Genomic DNA, 13472 nt, shown 5'->3' with positions numbered 1-13472 from the left:
GCACACATCTTCATGACCTTGGATTAAGCAATGACTTCTTAGATACAACATCAAAAGCACAAGCAACAAAAAATCCCAACAAAAACAGAGGTGCCTGGCTGGCCAAGTCACCAGAGCATGCGACTCTTGATCTCGGGGTCATGAATCCGAGCCCCATGCTGGGTGTGGGACAGAGACACACAACTCTATGAATATATATAAGCCACCGAATTATACACCTCAGATAGGTGAGTTATGGTATGCCCACCTCAATAAAGGTATTAAAAATAGCAGAGAGGCAGAATTTCTCTTACAGTAGGACGCCAACAACGAAATGAAGAAGGAATAACAACTGCACTTTCACAGTTTTGTGACTTCTAACGAATGGTAGGTGCTAAGCCTCAGCGGCTACTGACATCACAACAGAAGACAACTCCATCGCGTACCCCCGATGAAGAACACCCTCCCCCAAAATGGTTGCTCCTCACCTTTGTCTCTCTGCAGGCAAACAACAACAACAACAAACCAAGCCTGGGCTGATTCAACCACTAGATCCAACAGCCAACTGCAGGAAATGCAGAGGAATGTTCTGAACTCCATGGGGCTGCAACCAGCAAGATCCAACCTGTGGGAAATTCTAGAAACTCCTTGGGACAAACCACGCAGCTTCTTCAACCAACAGAAGAGATGGAGGGGCACCGTGAGGTTAAAAAAGATTTAAAAGACACCTTTAAAAAAAATGCAAAACGGAACTGCAATGTGTAGGGACACACACTTGGGTGTTAAGACTTGAAGACAGAATCAAGAAGTGGTTACAATGGAGTCAGGGGAGTTGTTGCTTTCGGGGGCCCAGAGGGGATGTGCTGGGGAAAGAGCCCACGGCAGACTTCCCGCTGGCTGACAGGGTCCCAGCTCCTGACGTGGGTATTGGTACAACGGTGTCTGCCTTCCCGTAGCTTGTGAAACTATACCTTTGTTTTATTTGTACGTCTGCATTTCTGCATTTCTGTTATATAAAACAGCACTCAAAAAAAGCCAAAAAAACCCCCAAAAAACAAAAAAACAACCCAACTCAAAATTATAGCACTGGATTACAACTTTCGGACTCCTTCCTTCCTGGAAACACTCATTATGGGCAACAATTCAACAAGAGCAGAAGGATCCACGCCCAGGGATGTTCTCTGTACCATTATCTACTGGAGCAGGAAGGGTGGGGGTGGGGCAGGAAGAAGAAACAACCGGAACTCCAACCACAGGGACACAGAGCTGGGCCCTTCAACACTTGGGAATACTCCTGGGCTGTCAGGATAAATCTAAAGATGAGACAGGAATCAGGAAAATTCTTATGTCGATATTAAGTAAACAGGCCACAAAGGAACAAGAAGTTCTGTGTGATTCCAACTATGTAAAAATCTGCCTATGCTATAAGGACAGCTTGATAAAAATGGCCTGCGAAACCTCAAAGAGCTATGTTGGGATGGAGAAACTATAGATGATTTTCTTCCCAAATGTTCTTTAACACTGATCTTTTGGTAATTCTTAGACAACAAATAACATTAAAAAAAACAAAAAACAAAAAACACCACATTGGCACTCTTCCTCCAGATGTATTTTCCCCTTATTATCCGGTACTACTGGTCTACCCAACAACACCTATTACCATGGCACCAGTGCCTCATTAGTGGGTTTCCTAGTGGGACAGAACTAGTCAGCACCAGCTTTAGCAGCAGGATGTGGCAGACAGAACTGGGCTGGCAGGAAGCAAGAGATCTATGCTCTAGTCCCAGATGCATTAACTGTGACCTTAAGCGATTCACAATTTCCCCAAATCCATATGTCCATCCTGGACGTCTCCCTCAGCGACAAATCAGGCACAGCGCCCTGAATGGACAGGGTTGCTCGAACTCAGCTGACCCCAAATCCCGCCCACCCCCACCTGGGTCTCCCTATTTTGGTTCCGGGCTTACCATCCAGGTACATCATTCTAACGTGCACAGAGGAGGAACTGAAAGCACACAGATCCACACATGGAAAACAAGGGCAGCTGGCCCAAGCTTCTCTCTAGGTCATTCCAAATCTTAGGTTTCTGATATCTTTCTAAAATGGCTCTGATCTAGAAGGAGCTCAAGGGGGAGGTCGAGGAAAGGACCCTTCCAGAGTCCACTGGTCCCGCTGCCATACCAGCCCGGCTGCAGTCCCGGCAGATCCTGGCTCAGCTGGACCCGGAGGTGCCAGACACAGCAGGGCCTGGTGGACGGGAAGCACCATGTTTACTGACTCACCTCTAAACACCTTCCCCCACTCACCCCCCCCCTGCCCCTTACGCTCTTCGGTCTCCTCCTCTGGAAGAGAGAATTCCCAGTGGCCCTTTCCAGCTCTAAAAAGAATCTGGTGAGATTATGAAGGCTGGGAGAGAGGGGGCCTCAAAACAGAGGTCCCAGGGAGTGAAAGGTCAGACAAAGCCAGGAGGGTCCAGGGCACACCCCCTGAACGCACCGCCACCTCTCGCTCCTCCCAGCCCACAGCGTGTCTACTCAAAAACCGAGAAGGGTCCAGGTACCTCCCCTGTCCTGCCAGCCCGGACACGCCCCCTGGGGCAGCCCCCAGAAGCCCACAGACTGTCATCTCAGGCTTCGCCCAAACAGCCCCTCTTCACTACCCACCCCTCCCCCTACCCAGCGTGGCAAGTGCCCCTCCTGTGTTCCCATAAGCAAGCGCGTGTCCCTATTACACAGGCACTTATCACCCTACACCGCAGTCGCCTTTGTTCCTGTCTTACTCCGACCTGAGGCTGAGGGCAGGGACCAACTGTGTTCATCTCCCCTTCCCTCCAATCCCAAAGCACGTCCCCGGCCGGCACACGGCAGGTGCCCCATAGACATGTTTGCTGCCTGGCTGGCGCGCCGGCTCTGCTGGTTGGGGGGCGGGGGGGCATGGGGTCTGGCACCGAGAGCACATCTTCTGGATGGACCATGCTAAAGTGCGGACAGCAGACGGATACTTCACCAGTGGCAGGCCTAAATGAGGATGCACTCGTTAAAATCTTTTCACATTAAGTCTTCCAGGAACAAGTGCCTAGGGAACCGTGCTGCACTTCCAAGGCCATTTACCTAAACACGATTTTGTGGCTGCCTCGTGAAGTGCTGTCTAGTGGTTACAGTGAGAGACCCATTAACGTGACAAGACTGGAGGCCGCTCCTTGTTGCCTCCCTGCCTTGACGTCTCCTCAGCTGTGATGAATCCACTCATTCATTCAACAGATATTGTCCTCATGGGATACCAGCCACTATTCCGGGGCTTGGGGTACACTGGGGTCACCGAGTCTGGAAGACTCAAGAGCTACGGGAAGCCGTCAATGAATAAGTCATCCTTGGGGAGCAACGGCACCCAAAATGGCATGACCCCTGAGCCACAGTAGCAGGACCTCTCATCCCCCGGCCTTCTGAAGCTGACTGTACTGAGCGTAAAACCCTAACTCAGTCCGGATCACTCTTCTGGAATTCAGCGACGCTTCTACCTCAAGACGCATATGGCAGGCTGTCCCCGAACAGGGCAGGGCAGAAGCTCTGCCCTTGGGTTCTGGCTTCCCTCCTCCCGCCTCAACACATCACTTCGCACAAGGACCCGCAACAGTGGTTCTGAGTCAGTATGTCTCTCTGAGCAACAACTTCGGATCAGAAAGGAGCTTTAAAAAAAAAAAAAAATCACCAAGTTCATTAACACCCTGTGCAAATCAAGAGTACAAAGGTACCAGCTGAAGGCCGGGCAGGGCAGCCAGCCAGCAGGGAACGGTACGGACACCCTGCTCTCTCTATCAGCTGGTCAGGGCTTCCAGGGCCGTGTATTTATGGGTTCCCGGCCATCCTCCTGGTAAGGAGGACTCCTGGACAGCTGATGTCTTAACTGTCTCCCCCAGTAAAGGAACCATCCTGACCCTCTTAGATAAGAGGCAACTAGCAGTGTCTCACCGCAGACTGACCTGCGCAGTGTAACAGGCCAACTGTGGTCCTGAACAAGGACAGAAGCCAATGCATCTGAACCCCACGCCGGGCACCCCCAGGTCAGAAAGGAGGAGAGACGCTGTGGGCCGGGTAACTGGATATGCTCTGGCTGGGAACTAACGTGGATAAGCAGGATGTCCGGGCAGTGCAAGAGTTAGGAGCCGTGTCCTTGCAGGCACACGAGGCTCTCTGTCCATCCGCTCCACCTCCGCCAGACGGCACGGCCCTCTGCACCCACCCTCAGAAAGGCTCTCTCTCCCCTTCCCCCATCACGGCTCAGTGACATCTACTTGTACCCGCACCACAGCGAGCGCCCCTGCTAAAACCCATCTTCCCCGTGTTCACCAGAATGGAGTTCACACAACACAGCCCTCACCTCAGTCCCTCTTCTGCACAAAATCCGTGCATCCGAGGATGGATGGCAGGCTCCCCCGCCCAACACTTATCTCCCCAGGCCCCACATGTACCCTGGGCTCCAGTCAAATATACCCTCCGACGACAACACCCACCCAACATACGCAGCAGGTCCCCCCGAACGGCGTTGCCTGTGTCATCCCTTTGCCCAGGTGCCCACCTCCTACGTCCGTCCCTAGTCCCAACCCCGCTGGCAGCAAGCCAAGCCCCACAGCCACGATGAAGCGACAGTGGTCATTATGAAATGTCTCCCTGGCTCACCCCCGCTTCTCGACCATCTGATATTCTGAAGCTCAGCAAACACACGCTGATGAGGACAGATGAAGGGGACCCTCAGTCCCCACAACAGTCTCCAAACCCCTGGCTTTTTGGAAGCCCGATCTTCCCAGCCCATCGCCACTGGGAGTTCTCTACAACCAACTGGGATCGGGGTCTGCAGAACCCTGGACCTACCATCTTGCCTTCCAGACGCCCTGTCTGCTCCAACGCACTGGTGTTCTGGAAGCCATACCACCCTGGGCTATGCCTTATACATACACAAATCAATCTCAAGTTTGGGATTTTTACATATGGGCTAAAAAATAACCCAAATAATTGTGGTGATCATTTCTAAACCTAAATGCAAGCTTTTACATCCATTCAGACACATGTTATCTTATTTAAATTGACCCATGACATAGCCTGTTAAGGACATTATGAGTCCTGGGCTATTACCCCACGTATCAGATACTGATCTCTGTTTTACGACATGCGGGAACTGTAATGCAGGCAGGGGTGGGGAGTGAGGGCGGAGGGGTGGAGGTGGCAAGTGGGGATGCCTTCTTGAGCTGTACAGTACCAAAGGTGCCATCTGATGGTGGCCTCAACCCAGTTATTAACATACACAGTGTGACCCTGGTGGGGTCATGCCCTGAGACTCTTAGAAGCCAAACATGTTGGGTTAGAATCCAGTTGTACTACTTTTCTAGTAATTTGACCGTCATCTTAGATAACCGCATGAGTCTCAGCTTCATCTGAAAAATGGGATGCTCCCACCTATAAACCTTGCTGAGTCATTATATTAATAAGCAAAAGCAAGAGGGGCACCTGGCTGGCTCGGTTGGTAGAGTGTGCAACTCTTCATCTCAGGGTTGTGGGTTCAAGCCCCACATCGGGTGTGGAACTTATTGAAAAATAAATAAAGTAAAACGAAATAAAAAATAAGAAAACAAGAAAGCATATGAGCACGTCCAGTAAACTGCTGTGCCCTATCCACACAAAGGAATTATTATTACCTTCCTTCAAACTTCGTTTCTCTCACTTGTCCACAGGAATGACATGATGTGCTTTTTGCCAAATACTTAACAAAACTCAAAGTTCAGGGAGTCCACGATAACAGTTTAGTAATTCCCTTTGAAGAAAAGCAGAGACTAGTCCCAGTTTTGGGGATTTCTATAAACCCATGTTGGTCCCTGGAAATCAATCCCTTCCTTTCCAGGTTCGTAAAGGCCCCGAGTTTATCCAGCTCTCCGAAGTCCGCCTGGTCTCCGGTCGCTTGTAGCCAGCAGTTCCCAGAAGGCGCCTGCCTCAGGGCCTGTTTCAACTGTTTCTCCGAAGTGCTAATCTCATAATTAGTTACCAGCTCTGGGCCCCCCATCCAGACAACTTTATAATTTGATAATTTTCTATATTCTTAGTAGAACTAGCTATTTTACACAGACACACGGAGACACACACACACACACACACACACAGCCCAGGCATCTCTGTCCCCATTGTCATCAATATACTAAGTCATTAAGAACAAATAGAAACTGTTTACTCCAGGATATGTGAAATTACCAACTATCTGAATTTACCAAATAAATACCTGAAATTACAAAAAAAATTTATTACCTTGAATTTCCTTGTGAGAAATACCATCTCAGCCCTCAGCAAAACTTGGGGACTCGTAACATATCCACCATCTGTAGGATTTAAAGCCAGACTGTCCAGCTTATAAATTCCAACCTCTAATTGAAGACGGCTTCAGGTTTACCAGCGTTCCAAGACCCCATTTTTGCAGAGAGGAAAACTGAGCCTCAGAGAGGTTACATGACCAAGTTCATATTGCCTATAAGTGGTAGAACTAAAATCAGGATCCAGCCTTTCTGATTTTTTTTAGGATAGAGTTCTTTCTACCTCACTCCATTGCTTCTCTATTCAACTCATGTGCCTCTGTGGCTCTGAGCACACAGAACGTGTCCTGCAAACAGGAAATATTTCTTAAGGGGCACCTGGGTGGGTCCGTGGGTTACACGGCTGCCTTCAGCTCAGGTCATGTGTCAGGGTCCTGGGATCGAGCCCCATGTCAGACTCCGCACTCAGGAGTAGGGAGGTTTTCCCTTTCCCTCTGCTTCTCTCACTCACTCTCTTCTTTCAAATGAATAAAATCTTAAAAAAAAAAAAAATTTTTTTTTCTTAAGCCCAATTCAACACACAAATACCGAGAGCCTACTTCAAGCATGGTCTGGGCTAAAAGGCCACGCAGTCCAACACAAACAGATCTCGTGGTGGGGAGGTAATTACTAATTTGTTTGGAGGGCAGGCAAGTTGTGGCAGAAGGGACAGCAGATGATTTGCTCACAAACTAACACAGAAGCCAAGACACTGGGCTGAGGGGGACATCAACAGTCTGGGCAGCTCCTGGAAATTCGATTCTGGTAAAACAGAGCACAATGATATTAATTTCCTGACATGCCTGGCTAACAATCTCCTAGAAATCAGAGGAAGCAACAAAAACAACTGCTCTTAATTTCTAATCAACAGGGAAGTAAGAACGATCTCGGAAGAAAGTGACTGCTATTTTGGTGCATGACTCAGTGAACAGAGACCCTACCGACCACCTGCACTGAGAACCAGGGTCCTTTCCAGGGTGGGAAAGGGGCTCTTAAATATGCTGCACGAGGACGGCGTGGGCAGATTTTAGGTCTCACCATTCCACTGCAGAATACCGCCATATTGGCTTCAAGTAATGGAGAGATCAATTTACAACACAGACTGTGTGGTGCATTATTGATTAACTATTGCTCAGCCACTGTTCCTGGTGGATAAATCCCGTCTTTGGGCCAAGCAACAGAAATTCAATGCACTCATTTGTTCCCTTAATGCCACAGCCCTCAGAGGGCTGCTGCTGGAATTAAATGATCCCCCTGGCCATGATCCTATGAACCTTCTTTCAATCAGTGTGGAATAGCCAACATCTAGTGACCTCTGTCTCCCTATAGCTCCTTCCAAACATGCACAAGAGATTCAACAGTTAGTTTAAGGGATGGTTTTCCTTTTATTCCTTACAATGCTGAATGAAGTCCAAGACACCTAAAACTACTTGATGCTGGCTGTCTGAAAACTGGTTTCGACCCACACTTCCAATGTTACGCCCAGGTGGCTCAGTTGGTTGGGCGTCCAACTCTTGGTTTCGACCCAGATCCTGATCACGTGGGTCTGAGCCTTGTGTTGGGCTCTGCACTCAGTAAGGAGTCTGCTTAAAGATCCTCTCCCTCTGGGGCGCCTGGGTGGTTCAGTGGGTAAAGCCTCTGCTTTCGACTCAGATCATGATCCCAGGGTCCTGGGATTAAGCCCCACACTGGGCTCTCTGCTCAGCAGGGAGCTTGCTTCCCCCTCTCTGTCTCTGCTCTCTACCTATTTGTGGTTTCTGTCTGTCAAATAAGTAAATAAAATCTTAAAAAAGAAAAAAAAAAGATTCTCTCCTTCTGCCCCTCCCTCTCACTCTCTTTCTCTCTCACACTCTCTCTTTCAAGTAAATAAAATAAATCTTCAAATGTTATGCTTGAAACTATAGTAAGAAACATCAGAGAAAGCATGTGTTGAATACTCTTCAGTTTGGGGTGACATATCTAACAGGCCAATTGCAATATGCTATTCCTACCAACAGGGACATTAACAGAGCATCAGAGAGCCTCCCTAACACAGATTCACTGGACAAACTGCTCTTACAAGTTCTAGGTTGGGGAGGCCTCTCCTTATCACCTTCCTTATTAGGCCAGGTGAGTCATGTAATCTGTCACTGTGCTCTCTGCCCAAATGAGTCCACTGAAATCTCTAGTGAATGGAAACAGTGGACAGGAGACTGCTTTGAATGACCTGAATGGGCAGGGGCTTTCCACCCCAGGGGCCTTTTTCTTTCATCAGAAGACAATCAAGTACACGGGGGACTCAAAATTTCGCAGGTGGCAAGTACCTAAGGTGTTAAGTTTGTGTGTGTGTGTGTGTGTGTGTCTGTGTGTGTGTGCATGTGCATGCCCATGTGTTATAAAATTTTTGTTTATTTATTTAAAAGAGAGACGCACAGAGCTGGCGGGAGAGGCTGAGAGAGAGGGAGAGGGAGAATCTCAAGTAGACTCTGAGCTGACCATGGAGCTCCATTTCATGACTCTGAGCCAAAACCAAGAGTCGGATCCTCAACTGACGGAGCCACCCAGGCGCCCCAGTGTGTTTTATTTTTTAACTGTGGTGCTTACAAACATGGCAACAAGATCTTTTCTCTCTCTCTCTCTCTTTTTTAAGATCTTTGTTCTTTTCCCTTGCATCTGGAAGAATCTGGCATTGCCTCAGCCAAATAGAATATGGTGTGAGTAATGTTTTGTCATTTCCAAGGTGAGGTGCCCATTCTCTTGGGAAGCTTCTCTATGGGTAAAGCCAGCCATCATGTCAAAAGCCCAACTGCCCTAAGACTGCCAGGCTGAAGAGGCCACAGGCAGGTATTCCCATTAACTGTCCCAGCGGGGTCCAACCACTGTAGACCTCCCTGCCAAAGCACCAAGGGAGCACAGTCATCTCTGGCCCTTCACACCAGCCCATCTTCCAAAGGAATACTCCTGGTGACCCTGGTCAATGCCAGGAGCAGCAGAACAATCTCCCAGCTGAGCCCCACTCACATCCTTGACCGAGAGGATCCTGGTTGTAGTTTTAAGTCACTGAGCCTAAGTGGAGGAGTTTGTTATCCAACAACAGATAACCAGAATGAAAACCATACACATACACAGATACAGCAGGTGTTCGTGGCATATGTATGTGTACATAAATCTTTGTGTAACTTTAAAAAACGTTTCTTTGGAAATCCCTACACTGTAATGCTAGCTTAGGGTATCACCTGCTTGGAGATAAGGAAGTAGAATAAACATACTCATTCTAGGAGGGGGGGAAAAGGAATAAACAAACCAAAAAACTATTCTTGAAAGGCCACTAATTCTCCTAAGGAGAAATATTAAAATCAAGAGTTGGAATATTACTCTACGCTCACCGACTACTTATTAAGAACTCAATAAATTGCACCAGAAAGGGGTATCTGGGTGGCTCAGTTGGTTAAGTGATTGCCTGCAGTTCAGGTCACGATCCCAGGGTCCTGGGATCGAGCCCCGCATCAGGTTCCCTGCTCAGTAGGGAGCCTGCTTCTCCCTCTCCCTCTGCTGCTCTGCCTGCTTGTGCTCCCTCGCTCTCTCTGTCAAATAAATAAATAAATAAAATCTTTAAACAAAAACAAAAATAAAATAAAACAAAATGAATAAAATACTCCAGGTAAACAGTTACTAAACGGGTACTGTGCACCTGAGAGTTGCATCACACTATTCTCTGTACTTCATGTGCTCGAGAAGTCCCATAATAAACACTTCAAGCTCACAAACGGCAAAGGAGTTAGGGTTTGGAGTTTGTCAACACAGTCTGGCCTGAACCCTGCCTTTGGGAATCCAAGCCAGTGGTTGGGACCAGTCTATGTCCTTTACGGGATGCAAAAAGGGGAAACAGATCCAAGCAGTGAACAACTGATTTTCTTCCACGACCCTAGAGCAAAATCCAAGAAATCCAAGACTTCTGTCGGGATGCAGCTCAGACCTACCTGTGGCTCTTAAGTCCCATTTCATCCCTGCCCCTGGTCCTTGGTGGAGCCCATAAAGGGGGTGTGCTACTGTACTCCGTGCCCAACTTCACCGACACCAATAACATTCTTTTACAGTGAGAAAATACGTGCAGCAACAAAAGCTAAATCTTTTAAGCGTGGGACAACAAAGTTAAACATTCTACCCTATCTCATTTCATGGCATCAGTGATTTTTATTCCTTAGAATGTTTCTGAGGGATACAGGATTGATTTTTATCCTTGAACTTAAAAAAAACCGCCATCAACTGTGACCAAGCAGATTAAAAACATTTGATACGGAACAGAACACGCTCCCTGGTGGGCATCCTTAGATAGCCACGGTGAGCAGGCCTTGGTAAGGAGCCCTACTCAACAGCCAAGTTCCCAAGGAGGAACACAGGAATGTTCTAGGAATCAGCACGTTCAAGTCCCTCATTTTACAGGTGGGTGAAATGAGGCAGGTCACGCTGCCAGCCAGCCAGCGCAACATCAGGAGGAGAACGTGAACCTTCTGACCCGGGGACCGACAGAACTGTCAACTGTCTTTCCTTGGTCCATCTTGAGACAACCGTATTATGGATGTTATCGCAACAGGAAAAAGAACAGGCGAGCCTTGCGTCTCTGAAAGGTTAAGAACCAAATATGCAACACTGAAAAACCAGAAGCCTCAGTGTTAAAAACTCCTTAACTATAAAAAGTGCCTGGTTTAGGGAAATATTTTTGGCTTTTTTAAATGGTGGTTCAGGAAAAAAAAAAACCCATAGGAGAAAGGAAAAAGAAAATGAAACGAATTTGTGCCTGACTAAACAGTAACACGCAATTAAAATGATGGATGTCTTTGTGCCAGAGGTTGAGTTTGAAACAAGCTGCTGGAAGAAGGGCAGCCCTGAAAATGAATTGCCAAATTACTTTCTGCAGCCAGATTGCAGATTCCCCCGCCATGCAATTCGGAAAGCAAATAACCCCACATAAATAAATATGCCATGAATTCCCAGGGAAACCAGCCAAGAAACATGAAGAGAACTAACTTTGGGTGGAGGACTGCTCCCATCCAACCAGCGGTTTAGGAGCGCGACTCGATTTCCAAAAGAAGGCCACCTCACCCACAAAGCTTCCCTGAACGCCCCAGTCCTGTCACCACTGTTTCCCTTCTCTCTGCGGAACCCTCCAGGGGCTTCCAGATGTCACAGCCCACCCCGTGATGCAGTGGCTGAAGGCCCCAGCTCTAGGGTCCGCATGCAAGGCGGCGGGGGGAGGAGGAGGGTAGAGGGAACCGCTCAGTCCCAGCTCTATTTCTCCACTCGGGCTGAGTTTAGGGCCAGGGAATTTCTTACCTGGTAAAAATGTTTAAGTTCCAAATGAAATGAAGAATTTAACAGGCCTTAGCCCCAGAGTGAGCCCGTCAGACAGCCCCCTTGATGGAGGTGGCCTCTTTCTCCCTAGCATGCCCGTTCACAGGACGCGAGCTCTATGGAGATCAAGTAAAAGGGGGGTGGGTCATGGGCTGAACTGTGTCCCTCCAAATTTCATACATTGAAGCCCTAGCCCCCCAGTGCCTCAGAATGGGGCTGTATTTGAGGACAAAGTCTTTTAAAGAGGTTCAAATGAGTTCATTAGGGTAGGCCCTACTCTGATCTGACTGGTATTCTTAGAGAAAGATGAGGTCACATGCAAGGACAATGGGAATGGCCATGCGAGGGGGGAGACGGCAAGGAGCCAGCCAGCCACCAGCCCAGAAGAGACAGAGGCCTCCAGGGAGGCCAACTCTGCCAGCACCTTGATCTCGAACTTGCAGAACCAGAGAAAAGAAACATCTGTGCTTTAGGCCACTCCGTCTAAGGCATTTTGTTACCACAGCCTGAGCTGACAGGGGGAGGCCCACGGTTTCAGGTTGGAACCAGGTGTGAACCTGGGCTCCACCATTCGCAAGCAGCATAAGCCCAGCTAAGCCCCCTAGCCTTTTGGGGTCTTTTTCCTACTTGTACGATGGAGACGACACAAGCACCCGGGGATATGTGGAGAAGATGGAAACATGCAGTGGGCCCGGGCAGAGCCGGAGCTGTGCTCAGGACCACAGACTCTCAGCCCCAGGAACCTCCCCCCACACACAGCCTTCTGGGGACCCAGAGCCTTCGCTGGGGGGCCCCTGCTTGAGTCACAGCAGCCATGGAGCCCAACTTCCTCGGGTGCCACCCAGACCTGGTATTCTAAAATCACGGGCGGTGAACCCAACTAGGAAATTTGCCTACAGTTGAAAACTTTTAGTGATCACACCAACTGCTAAGGCACAGAATTTTCAGGCTTTTTACTTGGCTCTGTGTGCGTGAACAAGTTTCAAAAAAAAGTTCATGAGTGGAAAAGCGCATAAGACTTTTAACCCTGTCTATGGTGAGCTTGGCAGTTAGAGACACAGAACTGTAACTGAGGCACAGCAACCACCCATGTGAGGCAAGGGCACACAAATCACATTTTTTTCTAGCTGGCCTTCGATTTTTCCTCTCTCTCCCTCTCTTTTTGGTGACTCAGTATTCTTACAAAAAAAAAAAAAAAAATCCTGCAAGAAGAAAGCAGAGAATGACACATTCAGATGGAGGAAAGGAGGTGTGATGCTTACAGCCTGTAGGTTTGGATTTGTAAGGATGGCATTAACACGATTATTTCCCTGAGGTATGTGGTTTGTGGTTAGTGTGAACTATTGTAAGAATCTTGACTGTGGTGGTTCACCACCCAGAAAGTTAGCCTTTCATATCCATTAACTAAGAAAAAAATTTTCCAATCATCTATGGGCTTTTTTTTTAAAGATTTTATTTATTTATTTGACAGACAGAGCTCACAAGAAGGCAGAGAGAGAGGAGGAAGCAGGCTCCCCGAGAAGTGGAGAGCCCGATGTGGGGCTCGATCCCAGGACCCCGGGATCATGACCTGAGCTGAAGGCAGAGACTTTAACCCACTGAGCCACCCAGGCACCCCTGGTTTGTTTTTTTTTTTTAAGAGAGAGCAGGAGCACGTGTGTGCACACACACTCGAGCAGGGGGAGGGGCAGAGGCAGAGGGAAGGGGAGAGAGAGAAGCTCAAGCAGATTCCCCACTGAGCGCGGACCTGAAGTGGGCTCGATCTCAGGACCCTGAGATAATGACCTGAGCTGAAATCAGGAGTCAGATGCTTAACCAACGGCACTATCCA

General features: G+C 48.5%; 1 protein-coding gene across 6 annotated transcripts in view; it reads right to left on the bottom strand.

The window, feature by feature from the left end:
* EPB41L4B (erythrocyte membrane protein band 4.1 like 4B) overlaps positions 1-13472 on the bottom strand; it is a 123650-nt gene that overhangs the window by 88428 nt on the left and 21750 nt on the right. The gene's annotated exons all lie outside the window — the stretch shown is intronic.

This window comes from Mustela nigripes, chromosome 9, assembly GCF_022355385.1.
Source record: "Mustela nigripes isolate SB6536 chromosome 9, MUSNIG.SB6536, whole genome shotgun sequence".
Taxonomy (NCBI): domain Eukaryota; kingdom Metazoa; phylum Chordata; class Mammalia; order Carnivora; family Mustelidae; genus Mustela; species Mustela nigripes.
The sequence above is the reverse complement of the archived record's forward strand: the minus strand, read 5'-3'. Positions and strand labels throughout refer to the sequence as shown.